At 48.7% G+C, this 19,544-nt stretch overlaps 1 protein-coding gene across 2 annotated transcripts in view; it reads right to left on the bottom strand.

Moving 5' to 3' along the window:
• Positions 1-19,277, bottom strand: part of PPP1R13L (protein phosphatase 1 regulatory subunit 13 like) — a 45,402-nt gene extending 26,125 nt beyond the window's left edge. Inside the window, exon 1 of one of the 2 annotated variants that reach the window (XM_073561244.1) lies at positions 19,259-19,277. The gene's annotated coding sequence lies outside the window, so the exon portion shown is untranslated. Of the gene's footprint in view, positions 1-4,341; positions 4,499-19,258 lie in introns of those variants that run through there. The other variant, XM_073561243.1, reaches the window with a different exon arrangement.
• Positions 19,278-19,544: the final 267 nt, after the last annotated feature.

The following is a 19,544-nucleotide window of genomic DNA, read 5'->3' as shown; positions in this document are numbered from 1 at the left end:
ATTCCCCCAAGACACCCCCCCTGCAGAGCATTCACCCCTTTCCAGTGTTCCCCCAAGACACCCACCTTGCACAGCATTCACCTCCCAAAGCGTTTCCCCAAGACAACCCCCTGCAGAGCATTCACCCCTCTCCAGTGTTCCCCCAAGACACCCACCTTGCAGAGTATTCACCTCTCAGCAAAGTGTTTCCCCAAGCCACCCCCCTGCAGAACATTCCCCCAAGACACCCCCCTGCAGAGCATTCACCCCTCTCCAGTGTTCCCCCAAGATACCCACCTTGCAGAGCATTCACCTCCCAGCAAAGCGTTTCCCCAAGACACCCCCTGCAGAGCATTCCCCAAGACACCCCCCCTGCAGAACATTCACCCCTCTCCAGTGTTCCCCCAAGACACACACCTTGCAGACAATTCACCCCCCAGCAAAGGGTTTCCCCAAGACACCCCCTTGCAGAGCATTCCCCCAAGACACTCCCACTGCAGAGCATTCACCCCTTGCAGAGCATTCCAAGTCACCCCCACTGCAGAGCATTCACCCCTTGCAGAGCATTCCAAGTCACCCCCACTGCAGAGCATTCAATACTCCTCTCCAGTGTTCCCCCAAGACACCCACCTTGCAGAGCAGTCACCTCCCAGCAAAGTATTTCCCCAAGACACCCCCCTGCAGAGCATTCACCCCTTGCAAAGCATTCCCCCAAAAGACCCCCCTGCAGAGCATTCACCCAAGACATCACCAATGCAGAGCATTCACCCCTTTCCAGTGTTCCCCCAAGACTCCCACCTTGCAGAGCATTCAACCCCCAGCAAAGCGTTTCCCCAAGACACCCCCTTGCAGAGCATTCAACCCCCAGCAAAGCGTTTCCCCAAGACACCCCCCTGCATAGCATTCCAAGACTCCCGCACTGCAGAGCATTCCCCCAAGACACCCGCACTGCAGAGCATTCACCCCTTTCCAGTGTTCCCCCAAGACACCCACCTTGCAGAGCATTCACCTCCCAGCAAAGCGTTTCCCCAAGACACCCCCCCGCAGAGCATTCCCCCCTTGCAGAGTGTTTCCCAAGACACCCCCACTGCAGAGCATTCCCCCCTTGCAGAGTATTCCCCCAAGACACCCCCACTGCAGAGCATTCCCCCAAGACACCCCCACTGCAGAGCATTCCCCCCTTGCAGAGAATTCCCCCAAGACACCCCCACTGCAGAGCATTCCCCCCTTGCAGAGAATTCCCCCAAGACACCCCCACTGCAGAGCATTCCCCCCTTGCAGAGAATTCCCCCAAGACACCCAAACTGCAGAGCATTCACCCCTTGCAGAGCATTCCCCCAAGACACCCCCCTGCAGAGCATTCACCCCTTTCCAGTGTTCCCCCAAGACACCCACCTTGCAGAGCATTCACCTCCCAGCAAAGCGTTTCCCCAAGACACCCCCCTGCAGAGCATTCCCCCCTTACAGTGTACTCCCCCAAGACACCCCCACTGCAGAGCATTCCCCCCCAAGACACCCCCACAGCAGAGCATTACCCCCTTGCAGAGGATTACCCCCACTGCACAGCATTCCCCCCAGACACCCCCACTGCACAGCATTCCCCCCTTGCGGAGTATTCCCCCAAGACACCCCCACAGCAGAGCATTCCCCCCTTGCAGAGCATTCACCCCTTTCCAATGTTCCCCCAAGACACCCACCTTGCAGAGCATTCACCCCCCAGCAAAGAGTTTCCCCAAGACACCCCCTTGCAGAGCATTCCCCCAAGGCACACCCACTGCAGAGCATTCACCCCAAGACACCCCCACAGCAGAGCATTCACCCCTCTCCAGTGTTCCCCCAAGACACCCACCTGGCAGAGCAGTCACCTCCCAGCAAAGTATTTCCCCAAGACACCCCCCTGCAGATCATTCACCCCTTGCAAAGCATTCCCCCAAAAGACCCCCCTGCAAAGCATTCACCCAAGACACCCCCAATGCAGAGCATTCACCCCTTTCCAGTGTTCCCCCAAGACTCCCACCTTGCAGAGCATTCAACCCCCAGCAAAGCGTTTCCCCAAGACACCCCCTTGCAGAGCATTCCCCCAAGACACCCCCCTGCAGAGCATTCCTCAAGACACCCCCCTGCATAGAATTCCCCCAAGACACCCGCACTGCAGAGCATTCACCCCTTTCCAGTGTTCCCCCCAAGACACCTCCCTGCAGAGCATTCCCCCTTGCAGAGTATTCCCCCCAGACACCCCCACTGCAGAGCATTCCCCCCTTGCAGAGTATTCCCCCAAGACACCACCACTGCAAAGCATTCCCCCCTTGCAGAGTATTCCCCCAAGACAGCCCCACTGCAGAGCATTCCCCCCTTGCAGAGTATTCCCCCAAGACATCCCCACTGCAGAGCATTCCCCCCTTGCAGAGTATTCCCCCAAGACACCCCCACTGCAGAGCATTCCCCCCTTGCAGAGTATTCCCCCAAGACACCCCCACTGCAGAGCATTCCCCCCTTGCAGAGTATTCCCCCAAGACACCCCCACTGCAGAGCATTCCCCCCTTGCAGAGTATTCCCCCAAGACACCACCACTGCAGAACATTCCCCCCTTGCAGAGTATTCCCCCCAGACACCACCACTGCAGAACATTCCCCCCTTGCAGAGTATTCCCCCAAGACACCCCCACTGCAGAGCATTCCCACCTTGCAGAGCATTCCCCCAAGACACCCCCACTGCAGAGCATTCCCCCAAGACACCCCCACTGCAGAGCATTCCCCCAAGACACCCCCACTGCAGAGCATTCCCCCCTTGCAGAGCATTCCCCCCTTGCAGAGCATTCCCCCAAGACACCCCCACTGCAGAGCATTCCCCCCTTTCAGAGCATTCCCCCAAGACACCCCCACTGCAGAGCATTCACCCCTTGCAGAGCATTCCCCCAAGACACCCCCACTGCAGAGCATTCACCCCTCTCCAGTGTTCCCCCAAGACACCCACCTTGCAGAGCAGTCACCTCCCAGCAAAGTATTTCCCCAAGACACCCCCCTGCAGAGCATTCACCCCTTGCAAAGCATTCCCCCAAGACACCCCCTGCAGAGCATTCACCCCTTGCAAAGCATTCCCCCAAAAGACCCCCCCTGCAGAGCATTCACCCCTTGCAAAGCATTCCCCCAAAAGACCCCCCTGCAGAGCATTCACCCCTTGCAGAGCATTCACCCAAGACACCCCCAATGCAGAGCATTCACCCCTTTCCAGTGTTCCCCCAAGACTCCTACCTTGCAGAGCATTCAACCCCCAGCAAAGCGTTTCCCCAAGACACCCCCTTGCAGAGCATTCCCCCCTTTCCAGTGTTCCCCCAAGACACCCACCTTGCAGAGCATTCACCTCCCAGCAAAGCGTTTCCCCAACCACTGCAGAGCATTCCCCCCTTGCAGAGGATTCCCCCAAAACACCCCCACTGCAGAGCATTCCCCCAAGACACCCCCACTGCAGAGTATTCACACCTTGCAGAGCATTCCAAGACACCACCCTGCAGAGCATTCAGCCCTTTCCAGTGTTCCCCCAAGACACCCACCTTGCAGAGCATTCACCTCCCAGCAAAGCGTTTCCCCAAGACACCCCCCTACAGAGCATTCCCCCCTTACAGTGTACAAGACACCCCCACTGCAGAGCATTTCCCCCAAGACACCCCCACTGCAGAGCATTTCCCCCAAGACACCCCCACTGCAGAGCATTTCCCCCAAGACACCCCCCTGCAGAGCATCCCCCCCCTTACAGTGTATTCCCCCAAGACACCCGCCTGCAGAGCATTCACCTCCCAGCAAAGCGTTTCCCCAAGACACCCCCCTACAGAGCATTCCCCCCTTACAGTGTACAAGACACCCCCACTGCAGAGCATTTCCCCCAAGACACCCCCACTGCAGAGCATTTCCCCCAAGACACCCCCACTGCAGAGCATTTCCCCCAAGACACCCCCACTGCAGAGCATTTCCCCCAAGACACCCCCACTGCAGAGCATCCCCCCCCTTACAGTGTATTCCCCCAAGACACCCGCCTGCAGAGCATTCACCTCCCAGCAAAGCGTTTCCCCAAGACACCCCCCTACAGAGCATTCCCCCCTTACAGTGTACAAGACACCCCCACTGCAGAGCATTTCCCCCAAGACACCCCCACTGCAGAGCATTTCCCCCAAGACACCCCCCCTGCAGAGCATTCCCCCCTTTCCAGTGTTCCCCCAAGACACCCCCCTGCAGAGCATCCCCCCCCCTTACAGTGTATTCCCCCAAGACACCCCCACTGCAGAGCATTCACCCCTTTCCAATGTTCCCCCAACACACCCCCTGTACAGTATTTCCACTACAGCACCACTGTCTGAGGGTCTCTCACCTGCTCTCCTTCCACCGCCCCCTCTTTGCACTTTCGGGGAGTCTTTTCACTTCTCTCGTTACTTGGCGAAGTCTCGGTGCAGGCCCCGCCCCCACATTCCAGGACACGCAGGTAGCTCCGCATCCACAGGTGGGGCCGGCGCACGGAATGCCGGGACTTGTAGTCCTTATCCTGCCCCATCGCTTCAAAAGTGAAACAGGCGAGGAAGCAGCAGACTACAAGTCCCAACGCGCCCCGCGTCCTGCCGGACTCCGCACCTCCCAGCATTCCATAAGGATCGGGCGATCTGGCGGCGTCACGTGGTGCTGCTCGGTAGTCACCGGAAATGCCCATAACACCACTAATCCCTGATAATGGGTCTGATTTCGCCACTTGGTGAAATTAATTTAAGTTTCACACTTAAGAACCACTTTCCAGTTTTTGAACAGGCTCGAAGTTATTTACAACTCGTAGCTTTTATAGCAAACACTCTAGGACATGAACAATATATTTTAGGACTGTGCTTGTCGTTAAGGATGAAACTCCGTAATTCCGTTCTTGTTATTGTTACTATATGGGATAAAGAACGTTGCTGGGTCATTACTGATGCAGCAATAATGGTTTATTTATGTCAGAGTCTCTTTATTATTTTACTTCACAATTTTGTATGGGTTTTACTGACTTTATATAAAGAAACCTGTGATCACATCTGTCACTTCAGACCCTGCACTGTGTGTGGCGGTCAGGGAGCAAGTGACAGACCCTGCACTGCACAAGGAGGACAGGGAGCAAGTGACAGACTCTGCACTGCACAAGGAGGACAAGGCATGAGTGACAGATCCTACACTGCACAAGGGGGGCAAGGCATGAGTGACATACCCTGCACTGCACAAGGAGGACAGGGAGCAAGTGACAGACCCTGCACTGCACAAGGAGGACAAGGCATGAGTGACAGACACTGCACAAGGAGGACAAGGCATGAGTGACAGACCCTGCACTGCACATGAAGGACAGGGAGCAAGTGACAGACCTCGCACTGCGTGTGGAGGTCAGGGAGCAAGTGACAGACCCTGCACTGCACAAGGACAGGCAGCAAGTGACAGACCTCGCTCTGCACAAGGAGTACAGGGAGCAAGTGACAGACCCTGCACTGCACAAGGAGGACAAGGCATGAGTGACAGATCCTACACTGCACAAGGGGGGCAAGGCATGAGTGACATACCCTGCACTGCACAAGGAGGACAGGGAGCAAGTGACAGACCCTGCACTGCACAAGGCGGACAAGGCATGAGTGACAGACACTGCACAAGGAGGACAAGGCATGAGTGACAGACCCTGCACTGCACATGAAGGACAGGGAGCAAGTGACAGACCTCGCACTGCGTGTGGAGGTCAGGGAGTAAGTGACAGACCCTGCACTGCACAAGGACAGGCAGCAAGTGACAGACCTCGCTCTGCACAAGGAGGACAGGGAGCAAGTGACAGACCCTGCACTGCACAAGGAGGACAAGGCATGAGTGACAGACCCTGCACTGCACATGACGGACAGGAAGCAAGTGACAGACCCTGCACTGCACAAGGAGGACAAGGCATGAGTGACAGATCCTACACTGCACAAGGGGGGCAAGGCATGAGTGACATACCCTGCACTGCACAAGGAGGACAGGGAGCAAGTGACAGACCCTGCACTGCACAAGGAGGACAAGGCATGAGTGACAGACACTGCACAAGGAGGACAAGGCATGAGTGACAGACCCTGCACTGCACATGAAGGACAGGGAGCAAGTGACAGACCTCGCACTGCGTGTGGAGGTCAGGGAGAAAGTGACAGACTCTGCACTGCACAAGGACAGGCAGCAAGTGACAGACCTCGCTCTGCACAAGGAGTACAGGGAGCAAGTGACAGACCCTGCACTGCACAAGGAGGACAAGGCATGAGTGACAGATCCTACACTGCACAAGGGGGGCAAGGCATGAGTGACATACCCTGCACTGCACAAGGAGGACAGGCAGCAAGTGACAGACCTCGCTCTGCACAAGGAGGACAGGGAGCAAGTGACAGACCCTGCACTGCACAAGGAGGACAAGGCATGAGTGACAGACCCTGCACTGCACATGACGGACAGGGAGCAAGTGACAGACCCTGCACTGCACATGAAGGACAGGCAGCAAGTGAAAGACACTGTACATGGAGGACAAGGAGCAAAGGACAGACCCTGTACTACATATGGAGAGCAGGTAGAGAGTAACAGACCCCACACTGCACATGGAGGGCAGGTAGAGAGTGACAAATCCTGCTCTACACATGAAGCACAGGTAAAGAGTCACGTACCCCGCACTGCACATGGAGGCAGGGAGAGTGTGACAGACCCTGCACTACACATGGAGGACAGGTAGAGAGGTGTCAGACCCTGCATTACACATGGAGGACAAGTAGGGAGTGACATCCTGCACTACTCATGGAGGTTAAGCAGAGAGTGACAGATCCCACACTACACTTTTAGTACTGGTAGAGAGTGACTGACCCCGCAGTACACATGGAGGACAGGTAGAGAGTGACAAACCCTGCATTACACAAGGAGGACAGATAGCAAGTGACAGACCCTGCACTACACATGGAGGGCAGGTAGAGAGTGACTGACCCAGCACTGCACATGGAGGACAGGTAGAGCGTGACAAATCCCGCACTACACATAGAGAACAGGTGGAGTGACAGATCCCATACTACACATGAAGGGCAGGTAGAGAGTGACAGAACCCGCACTACACATGAAGGGCAGGTAGAGAGTGACAGACCCCGCACTGCACATGGAGGACAGAGAGTGACAGACTATTGGGATATGCTTGTTGCAACAACTCCATTCCTGTCTATGAGTGTTTAGTTGCTAGATTTGTATGCTGTTCATAAAGTTACAGCAAAAAAAACTCCCAGAGGCTCACACAGGGAGAGCATGTGACTGTATTTCCTGCTTTTCCTGTGTCTGTGTATGAGAGAAGCAGCCTGCTGCAGATGCTGCACAGATAGAGACGCACAAGTTATTTATTCCTGATCTATTAAGCTTATCATACAGTTGTGGCCAAAAGTATTGACACCCCTGCAATTCTGTCAGATAATACTCAGTTTCTTCCTGAATATGATTGCAAGCACAAATTCTTTGGTATTATTATCTTCATTTAATTTGTCTTAAATGAAAAAACACAAAAGAGAATGAAGCAAAAAGCAAAACATTGATCATTTCACACAAAACTCCAAAAATGGGCCAGACAAAAGTATTGGCACCCTCAACCTAATACTTGGTTGCACAATCTTTAGCCAAAATAACGGCGACCAACCGCTTCCGGTAACCATCAATGAGTTTCTTACAATGCTCTGCTGGAATTTTAGACCATTCTTCTTTGGTAAACTGCTCCAGGTTCCTGATATTTGAAGGGTGCCTTCTCCAAACTGCCATTTTTAGATCTCTCCACAGGTGTTCTATGGGATTCAGGTCTGGACTCATTGCTGGTCACCTTAGAAGTCTCCAGTGCTTTCTCTCAAACCATTTTCTAGTGCTTTTTGAAGTGTGTTTTGGGTCATTGTCCTGCTGAAAGACCCATGACCTCTGAGGGAGACCCAGCTTTCTCACACTGGGCCCTACATTATGCTGCAAAATTTGTTGGTAGTCTTCAGACTTCATAATGCCATGCACACGGTCAAGCAGTCCAGTGCCAGAGGCAGCAAAGCAACCCCAAAACATCAGGGAACCTCCGCTGTTATGATGAGTCACCGAAGGAGGAAAAAACAAAATACCAGCTAAGTCCAGAAAAACCACAGAGGTTGGCAGCTATCGGATTGCAGACCCCTGGACCTATCCACAACAACTAGCAGTAGCCGTGGGGGGTTCCTACGGTGCCCAAGACCCCTCGATCACAGCCGGAGAACTACATAACCTAAAGACAGAAAGGGGAAAAACTAAACTGCCCCAGAGCAGACCCCAAAGCAATAGGCAGCCTCCAACATATAATGACGGTGAAGCAAGATGAAAACACTAACACAGATAGAAAGATAGGTTGAGCAAATGATGGGGCCCAAGCTAACTACATAGGACAGGATAGGAAAGCTGCTGTCTGCCATCCGCAAAAACCCTATCAAAATGAGCCAACCGACTGATAGGAAAAACAGGCCCTGAAGTCGCTAGGCTTCAAAAGACTATATCAGCACTCAGGTATATTCTGAAGACAGAGCAAAAGATCAACAGATCAGAGACAAAAATGGAATTCAGCTCACCCCCAGCTGGGGATGGCAGAACTCCCAAAAAACAAGGCAAAACAAAAACAAAACTGAAGAGTACAAAGCAGAGCAGAAAAACTTAGCTTTGAGATGCAGGAATCAGACTGGTCTCCAAGAATCCAGCAGGAAAATCACCAGCCAGGAAGAAGGGCATCCGCAGCCTTATATCCAGTCCTCAATTCCAGCCACCCAGTCATCATCTAGCTGCCCTGGTGTTTGGTAATCAGTCTCACTACCTTCCTTCACCAGAGGCGGGAGTTCATCAGACCTCAATGGTGAAGGGAAAAATGAACTCACAACAGTACCTCCCCCTTGAGGAGGGGGTCACCGAACCCTCATCCATGCCACCAGGGCAATCCGGGTGAGCCCGATGAAAGGCACGCACCAATCTTTAGGCATGAATATCAGAGGCAGAGACCCAGGAATTATCCTCCTGACCATAACCCTTCCACTTAACCAAATACTGGAGTCTCCGTCTAGCCAGACGGGAATCCAGTATCTTCTCTACCTCATATTCCATGTTACCTTCAACCAATACCGGGTCAGGAGGTGCCACCACAGGAACTACTGGTTCAACACACCTCTTCAACAAGGACTTATGAATTTTAAATGTGACAGGAAGAGCCAACCGAAAAGAGACCGGATTAATAATCTCCAAAATCTTGTAAGGTCCAATAAATCTAGGCTTAAACTTAGGAGAAGCCACCTTCATAGCGATATTTTTTGATGACAACCAAACCATATCACCCACCTTAAACTGGGGACCAACGGTCCTACGCCGGTTGGAAAACCGCTGGGCCTTTTCCTGGGAGAGAGACAACTTATCCACTACTTGGTCCCAGATCTGGTGCATTCTCTCCACCACAGTGTCAACACCTGGGCAGGCAGAAGGCTCCACTTGCCCTGAAGAAAATCGAGGGTGAAAACCAAAGTTACAAAAAAAAGGTGACATCAAAGTGGCAGAACTAGCTCTATTATTTAAAGCAAATTCGGCCAAGGGCAAAAATGAAACCCAATCATCCTGATCGGCAGAAATAAAACATCTCAAATACGACTCCAAAGTCTGGTTTGTTCTCTCCGTCTGCCCATTGGTCTGAGGGTGAAACGCAGAGGAGAAGGACAACTGAATTCCCAGCTTGGAACAGAAAGTCCTCCAAAATCTAGACACAAACTGAACTCCTCTGTCAGATACAATGTACTCAGAAATCCTGTGCAAGCGAACCACCTGTTGCAAAAACAAGGGCACCAACTCAGAGGAAGATGGCAACTTAGGGAGTGGTACAAGATGGACCATCTTAGAGAATCCATCACAAATCACCCAAATAACAGTCATTCTCTGAGAGACAGGCATATCAGAGATAAAATCCATTGAAATATGGGTCCATGGCCTCCTGGGCACTGGCAAAGGCATCAACAAGCCACTAGAGCGAGAACAAGGTTTAGACCGGGAGGAAGTCCCACAGGACTGCACAAAATTCCTGACATCATGAGACAAGGCGGGCCACCAAAAAGACCGACTCACCAAATCTCTAGTACCAAAAATACCTGGATGACCAGCCAATGCAGAGCAATGAACTTCAGACATCACTCTCTTCCTCCACTGGTCAGGAACATACAACTTTCCACTGGGACAACGCTCAGGTTTGTCCTCCTGAAATTCTTCAAGAGCACGTCTCAAATCGGGCGAGATGGCAGAAAGAACTACCCCCTCGCCTAAGATGGTAGCAGGCTTAGTCACAACAGGAGAATCAGCAAGGAAACTCCTAGAGAGGGCGTCTGCCTTGACATTCTTAGTGCCAGGAAGAAAAGAGACCACAAAATCAAAGCGTGTGAAAAACAAGGCCCACCTAGCCTGTCTAGGATTCAAGCGCTTGGCCGACTCCAGGTAAATCAAATTCTTGTGGTCAGTAAGGACCACGACTTGGTGTTTGGCTCCCTCCAACCAATGTCTCCACTCCTCAAATGCCCATTTCATGGCCAACAGTTCCCGATTCCCCACATCATAGTTACGTTCGGATGGGGAGAACTTTCGGGAAAAGAAAGCACAAGGATTCATTTTAGATGTCACAGGATCTTTTTGGGACAACACCGGTCCTGCACCAATCTCAGAAGCGTCCACCTCCACCTGAAACGGGAGTGAGACATCAGGTTGCCGCAAAACCGGAGCAGAAGTGAATCTTCGCTTCAGCTCCTGAAAGGAAGAAACAGCCTCCGGAGACCAATTCAGCACATCAGCACCCTTCCTAGTCAAATCCGTCAATGGCTTGGCAATACCAGAAAAATTAGCTATAAATTTCCGATAAAAATTAGCAAAACCCAAAAACTTCTGGAGGGCCTTCAAAGAAGTGGGCTGAACCCAATCATAAATGGCCTGTACCTTGGCCGGGTCCATTTCAATAGTTGACGGAGACAAAATAAATCCCAAAAATGAAATCCTCTGTACCCCAAAAAGGCATTTCGATCCCTTGACATACAGGGAATTCTCCCTCAAAATCCGGAACACAGTCCGAACATGTTCCACATGAGAGTTCCAATTCTTGGAGAAGATCAAAATATCATCCAGATAGATAATCAAAAATTTATCCACAAAGTCTCGGAATATATCGTTCATGAAGCACTGGAAGACAGAAGGGGCATTAGTGAGCCCAAAAGGCATCACCAGGTACTCAAAATGTCCCTCCGGAGTATTAAACGCCGTCTTCCATTCATCCCCATGCTTAATGCGAATAAGATTATACGCCCCCCTGAGGTCAAGCTTGGTAAACCAGCAAGCACCTTTAACTCTAGAGAATAGATCAGAAATCAGGGGTAACGGATACTGATATTTAACAGTAATTTTGTTGAGGGCACGATAGTCAATACAAGGCCTTAATGAACCATCCTTTTTAGCCACGAAAAAAAACCCAGCACCTAAGGGTGAAGAGGATGGTCTAATATGACCCTTCTCCAATGCCTCCTTAATATAGGATCGCATAGCCTCGTGCTCGGGTACAGATAAATTGAAAAGCCGACCCTTGGGGAATTTACACCCCGGGTTCAGCTCAATTGCACAGTCATAACTCCTATGAGCAGACTCATTCTCACTAAATATATCATAAAAGTCAGCCAAATAGTCAGGAACATCATGCGACTGGGGAGAGGTGGAGAAAACAGGAGCATCACTAAGGGCACACTGACAACCCCAACTCACCACAGGCAAAGATTTCCAATCCAGAACTGGATTATGGATTTGCAACCAGGGAAACCCCAGAACAATGGTATCATGCAAATTATGCAACACCCAAAATCTGCAATTTTCTTGATGGTCTGGGGCGACCCGCATTACCACCTGGGTCCAAAACTGAGGTTTATTCTTCGCCAAAGGAGTAGCATCAATCCCCCTCAAAGGGATAGGCGTCCGCAGAGGTGTCATAGGAAATCCACAACGTTTAGCAAAATCCAAGTCCATCAGGTTAAGAGCTGCTCCTGAATCCACAAAAGCCTTGGTGGAAAATGTGGACAGGGTGCAGATCAGAGTAATTGCCAGAAGAAACTTAGGTTGAACACCACCCACAGAAAACGTGTGTGCACAACGTTTCTCTCGTTTAGGGCAGACAGAAATAATATGCGAGGCATCTCCACAAAAAAAACACAGCTTATTACGCCTTCTGAACTCCTGACGTTGCGCCTTAGGCAAAACTCTATCACATTGCATAGGTTCAGACATTTGTTCAACAGGTGGCAACATCTCTCGTGTAGTTTTGCGTTCACGTAAACGCCGATCCACCTGAATGGCTAATGACATAGAATCGTCAAGACCAGAGGGAACAAGAAATCCCACCATAGTATCTTTTACAGTTTCTGACAAACCCTTCCGAAAGAGGGCTGCCAAGGCACCATCATTCCAGGTAGTAAGGACCGCCCACTTTCAGAATTTTTGACAGTACAACTCTGCCGAATCCCGACCCTGGCTTAATGCCAACAGGGTCTTTTCAGCCTGATCAATAGCATTAGATTCATCATACAACAACCCCAAGGCTTGAAAAAATGCATTCACATTATTCAGAATAGGATCATCAGGTTTCAAAGAAAACGCCCAATCCTGGGGATCGCCGCGCAGCAAAGAGATGACAATTTTAACCTGCTGCGCGGAGTTCCCCGACGAGTTAGGCTTCAAGGCAAAAAATAATTTACAATTATTCTGGAAATTCAAGAATTTTTTTTTTTTTTACAATTCTCTCCTGCTATTGAGCACCCTAGGATCTGCGGTATGGCTGGTGATTCTGTTATGATGAGTCACCGAAGGAGGAAAAAACAAAATACCAGCTAAGTCCAGAAAAACCAGAGAGGTTGGCAGCTATCGGATTGCAGACCCCTGGACCTATCCACAGCAACTAGCAGTAACCGTGGGGGGTTCCTACGGTGCCCTAGACCCCTCGATCACAGCCTGAGAACTACATAACCTAAAGACAGAAAGGGGAAAAACTAAACTGCCCCAGAGCAGACCCCAAAGCAATAGGCAGCCCCCAACATATAATGACGGTGAAGCAAGATGAAAACACTAACACAGATAGAAAGATAGGTTGAGCAAATGATGGGGCCCAAGCTAACTACATAGGACAGGATAGGAAAGCTGCTGTCTGCCATCCGCAAAAACCCTATCAAAATGAGCCAACCGTCTGATAGGAAAAACAGGCCCTGAAGTCGCTAGGCTTCAAAAGACTATATCAGCACTCAGGTATATTCTGAAGACAGAGCAAAAGATCAACAGATCAGAGACAAAAATGGAATTCAGCTCACCCCCAGCCGGGGATGGCAGAACTCCCAAAAAACAAGGCAAAACAAAAACAAAACTGAAGAGTACAAAGCAGAGCAGAAAAACTTAGCTTTGAGATGCAGGAATCAGACTGGTCTCCAAGAATTCAGCAGGAAAATCACCAGCCAGGAAGAAGGGCATCGGCAGCCTTATATCCAGTCCTCAATTCCAGCCACCCAGTCATCATCTAGCTGCCCAGGTGTTTGGTAATCAGTCTCACTACCTTCCTTCACCAGAGGCGGGAGTTCATCAGACCTCAATGGTGAAGGGAAAAATGAACTCACAACACTCCGCCATGTTTGACTGTAGGGACCATGTTTTTTCTTTGAATGCCTCTTTTTTTCTCCTGTAAACTCTATGTTGATGCCTTTGCCCAAAAAGCTCTACTTTTGTCTCACCTGACCAGAGAACATTCTTCCAAAACGTTTTAGGCTTTTTCAGGTAAGTTTTGGCAAACTCTGGCTTTTTTATGTCTCGGGGTAAGAAATCTCTTTTCATTCAGACACCGACGGATAGTACGGGTTGACACTGTTGTACCCTCAGACTGCAGGGCAGCTTGAACTTGTTTGGATGTTAGTCGAGGTTCTTTATCCAATATTCGCACAATCTTGCGTTGAAATCTCTTGTCAATTTTTCTTTTCCGTCCACATCTAGGGAGGTTAGCCACAGTGCCATGGGCTTTAAACTTCTTGATGACACTGCGCACGGTAGACACAGGAACATTCAGGTCTTTGTAGCCTTGAGATTGCTCATGCTTCCTCACAATTTGGTTTCTCAAGTCCTCAGACAGTTCTTTGGTCCTCTTTCTTTTCTCCATGCTCAATGTGGTACACACAAGGACACAGGACAGAGGTTGAGTCAACTTTAATCCATGTCAACTGGCTGCAAGTGTGATTTAGTTATTGCCAACACCTGTTAGGTGCCACAGGTAAGTTACAGGTGCTGTTACTTACACAAATTAGAGAAGCATCACATGATTTTTCGAACAGTGCCAATACTTTTGTCCACCCTCTTTTTGATGTTTGGTGTGGAATTATATCCAATTTGGCTGTAGGACAATTCTTTTTGTGTTTTTTCATTAAGACAAATTAAATGAAGATAATAATACCAAAGGATTTGTGTTTGCAATCATTTTCAGGAAGAAACTGAGTATTATCTGACAGAATTGCAGGGGTGTCAATACTTTTGCCCACAACTGTATATTGTTCCTGAATGTTCCTAAATAAAGAAGCTCTGTTGTCACTCGCTTGGAGAGTATCCTGAATGATCCGCTGCCAACACGTTATGGGCCCAGAGTGACACAGAACCCCAGAGTAAGGCTAAATTCACATTAGCGTTTGAGTCTGCAGCGTGGTGTTGCAGACTTCTTTCCTTAAGCTCCCCCTACTTCCGCATGCGTCCTGCGTACCTATCTAAGTATACGCAGGGACATGCGTTGTATGTGGATGCGTCGTTTTGACGTGTCCGCTGAACACAAGAAAATGCAACATGATGCATTCGGTGGACACGTCAAAATAACGCACGTTGACGCATCCGCATACAACGCATGTCCCTGCGTACACAATGTTAGGTACGCAGAATGCATGAGTAAGTAGGTGGAGCTTAAGAAAACGCTAATATCAAATCAGCCTAACACAGCAACAGAAGCCCAAAGCAAAAGCAAGCAGAGAGCAACAGATAAGATGTCCTCTAGCAGCAATCTTGTCAAGTTCTCATTGCCAAACCTCACTAGCCAGAACTACCAGTCCTGGAAATTAAAGGTGAAAATGCTGCTAATAAGAGAAGGTACGTGGAAATATAGTCTGGAACAAGTGCCTCATCCATTACCAGATGACTGGCCGGAGAAGGATCAGAAAGCACAAAGCATGATCTCCCTCAGTGTAGATGATAATCAGATTGGGCATATATGCAAGTGTGCAACTGCAAAGGAGATGTGGGATGAGTTACAGAAAGTGCATGAAAGATTAAATCTCAGCAATAAGTTTTATCTCATGAGAAAGCTGTATCAGTCTAAGCTAAGCAAGTGATGGACAAAGTATGCAGGACTATATAAGAAACACCCTAGAGATTGTGGAGCGTCTCCGGGGTCTTGGAGAAGAAAAAGATTTTCATGTTGCTGCACTTCTATTAAGTGGCCTTCCAGAGAGATATTACACACTCATGACTGCACTAGATGCACAGCCAGATGATGAGCTGACACTAGAGTATGTTAAAGGCAAACTTGTGGATGAATTCAAAAGAAAAGCGCAGCATGTAAGCAGCAGTAATGACCAGGGGTATTTTTTGGTTTTGCATTTCCATTTTTCCCATAACTTTTTTATTTTTCTGTCAATATGGCCATGTGAGGGCTTGTTTTTTGCGGGACGAGTTGTACTTTTGAACGACATCATTGATTCTAACATGTCATGTACTACAAAAAGGGAAAAAAATTCCAAGTGCCGTGAAATTGCAAAAGAATGCAGTCCCACACTTGTTTTTTGCTTGGCTTTTTTTTCTAAGTTCACTAAATGCTAAAAGTGACCTGCCATTATGATTCTCCAGGTCATTAAGAGTTCATAGATACCAAACATGTCAAGGTTCTCTTTTACTTAAGTGGTGAAAAAAAATCCAAAGTTTGTTAAAAAGAAAAAAATAAATTGCGCCATCTTCCGAGACCCGTAGCGTCTCAATTTTTCATGATCTTGGGTTGGGTGAGGGCTTGTTTTTTTGTTTTTTTTACGCACAGAGCTCACATTTTTAATGATACCACTTTTGTGCAGATAAGTTCTTTTGATCGCCCGTTATTGCATTTTAATGCAATGTCACAGCAACCTAAAAAACGTAATTCTGGCGTTTTTTTTCTTTTTTTCTCGCTATGCCATTTAGCGTTCGGGTTAATCCTTTTTCTCTGAACAGGGCGATACCTAATATGTGTACACTAGCGTTCAAAAGTTTAGGGCCACTTAGAAATTTCCTTATTTTTTAAAGAAAAGCACAGTTTTTTCCAATGAAACTAACATTAAGTGATTCATAAATACACTCTATTACATTGTTAATGTGTTAAATGACTATTCTAGCTGCAAACATCTGGTTTGTATTGCAATATCTTCATAGGTGTATAGAGGCCTATTTCCAACAACCATCACTCCAGTGTTCATATGGTACTTTGTGTTTGTTAACTGTGTAAGAAGCCTAATGGATGGTTAGAATACCCCTGAAAACCCTTGTACAAGTATGTTAGCACAGCTGAAAACAGTTTGGCTGATTAGCGAAGCTATAAACCCTGACCTTCTTTTGAGCTAGTTGAGAATCTGGAGCATTACATTTGTTGGTTCCATTAAACTCTCAAAATGGCCAGAAAAATAGAACTTTCATGTGAAACTCGACAATCTATTCTTGTTCTTGGCAATTTCTCGCATGGAATAGCCTTAATTTCTAAGAAACTGAAGATTTCCTACAACAGTGTGTACTACTCCCTTCAGAGGAGAGCACAAACAGGCTCTAACCAGAGTTGAAAGAGAAGTGGGAGACCCCGCTGCACAACTGAGCAACAAGACAATTATATTAGAGTCTGTAGTTTGAGAAATCAATGCCTCGCAGGTCCTCAACTAGCTGCTTCATTAAATAGTACACGCTAAACGCCAGTGTTAACGTCTACAGTGAAGAGGCCATATCTGAGACTGGCTAATAAAAGGAAAAGATTAATATAAGCAAAAGAACACAGACATTGGACAGAGGAAGATTGGAAAAAAGTGTTATGGACAGATGAATCCAAGTTTGAGGTGTTTGGATCACACAGAACATTTGTGAGACGCAGAACAACTGAAAAGATGCTGGGAGAGTGCCTGATGCCATCTGTCAAGCATGGTGGAGGTAATGTGATGTTCTGGGGTTGCTTTGGTGCTGGTATAGTGGGAGATTTGTACAAGGTAAAAGGGATTTTGAATAATGAAGGCTATAACTCCATTTTGCAAATGCCATACCATACCCTGTGGACAGCGCTTGATTGGAGCCAATTTCATCCTACAACAGGACTGTGACCCAACGCACTCCTCCAAATTATGCATGAACTATTTAGGGAAGAAGCAGGCAGCTGGTATTCTATCTGTAATGGAGTGGCCAGCACAGTCACCAGATCTCAACCCCATTGAGCTGTTGGAGCAGCTTGCCCGTATGGTACGCAAAAAGTGCCCATCAAGCCAAACCAACTTGTGGGAGGGGTTTCTGGAAGCATGGGAAATTTCTCCAGAATACCTCAGCAAATTAACTGCTAGAATGCCAAAGGTCTGCAATGCTGTAATTGCTGCAAAGCGAGCATTCTTTAACGAAAGAAAAGTTTGAAGGAGAAAATTATTATTTCAAATAAAAATCTTTTTTATTTTTAACCTTGTCAATGTCTGGACAAGATTTTAAATTCATTTGGCAACCCATTTGATTAATAAAAGTATGAGTTTTCATGGAAAACACAAAATTGTCTGGGTGACCCCAAATTTACAGTAGTGTATATGTTTTTTTTTATTGTTTTGTTTTGAATGGGGCAAAAGGGGGGTGATTTAAGCTTTTAGGTTTTCTTTATTTTTTTTTATATTTTTTAAAACTCTTTTTTTTCCTTTTAGCATGCTTCAATAACCTCCATGGGAGGCTAGAAGCTGCCATAGCATGAGCGGCTCTGCTACATATACGCGATGCTCAGATCGCCTATATGTAGCAGAAATACAGCATTGCCATGAGCGCTGACCACCGGGTGGCGCTCATAGCAGTCAGGCATCAACAACCATGGACACCTCCAGGAGACATCTGGTGGTTATGCCAACGCATCGCTGACCCCCGATCACTTGACGGGGGTCTTCGATGCGCACATTTCCGGCCGCACGGCAGGAAGCGCTGGTTAAATGCCGCTGTCAGCGTTTGACAGTGGAGTGTAACTAGTTAATAGACACAGGTGGATCGCAATTCCACCTGCGCCTATTGCGGGCACATGTCAGCTGTTCAAAACCTCATCACATTTATTGATGACTACTCCAGATATACAATCACCTACCTGCTTCACAGTAAGGATGAAGTTCCACAGAAACTTGAAGAATATGTTGCTGTAGTGTTTAACAAATTTGGAAGAATGTCAAAAGTCCTGCGTGCAGATAATGGAACTGAATATACAAGTGGTAAGGTGCAAACCATTTTGGAAAAGGATGGAATTGTGTTCCAGACTACCATTCCATACAACCCAGAACAAAATGGCATTGTAGAGAGAAAGAACCGTACTCTCTGTGAAAGTGGAAGAAGTATGTTGTTTGATGCAAATCTACCTACAACGTATTGAGGAGAAGCCATCATGACAGCTTACTATCTTCAAAACAGAGTGCCAGGTAAAGCCACAAATAAAACTCCATATGAGCTATGGAACTGCGAGAAGCCTAACCTGAAGCACCTCAGGATATTTGGAAGCAAAACATTTATGTATGTTCCTAAAGAAAAACGTTCCAAGTGGGAATCACACGCAAAGCAAGAGTCCTGGTGTGCTATAGCAAAACTCAAGGGATACAGAATCCTGCACCCAGAGACCAACACAGTAACAATCAGCAGAAATGTAGTGATTGATGAAAACTCTGTATCGCTCAAATTCCATGAAGTTACACCAGTTATCAGGCCCGGATTGGCAATATAACCAACCGGGCATTTTCCCGCTGGGCCGCTGTCACGTGGGCCGCTGTCACGTGGGCCGCGGGTGGCCGCTTGCCAGCTGCTGCGGCCACTGTTGCTCCTGCCGCTGGCCCTCTGCGGGCATGGCGGTGATAGTTTCAAGTTCCTCCCGCACTGCAGGGAGCTAAGCCGCCCCCCCCATGCACCCCATCCTCGCCTTAGCATGAGACCCCCTCCCCCCCGCAGCCACTCACAGCGTCGCACTCGCTTGCCTGCTCGCTCTGTTCGCAGGACCTGTGATGAGGTCACAGGAGGGGAGGAGTCAGGGGGTCACATGATCAGGAGCCTTTGTCCAGACCCCCATCATGTCACCCCTGACTCCGCCCCTCCTGTGACCTCATCACAGGTCCTGTGCGCTCAGCCTTGCCTCTACCGTCTGCAAGACTCTGCTTTGCTGTTGTCATGGTGCTGGTTGAGGTAAGTATGTGTGGGGTCAGGATTTACAGTGTGGATGTAGCAGAGCTGTGTGTGTATGAGGTG

This window comes from Dendrobates tinctorius, unplaced genomic scaffold (genome assembly GCF_039654945.1).
Source record: "Dendrobates tinctorius isolate UK_male_01 unplaced genomic scaffold, ASM3965494v1 ptg000315l, whole genome shotgun sequence".
NCBI lineage: Eukaryota > Metazoa > Chordata > Amphibia > Anura > Dendrobatidae > Dendrobates > Dendrobates tinctorius.
Note: the sequence above shows the minus strand (reverse complement) of the source record. Positions and strands in the feature narration are given on the sequence as shown.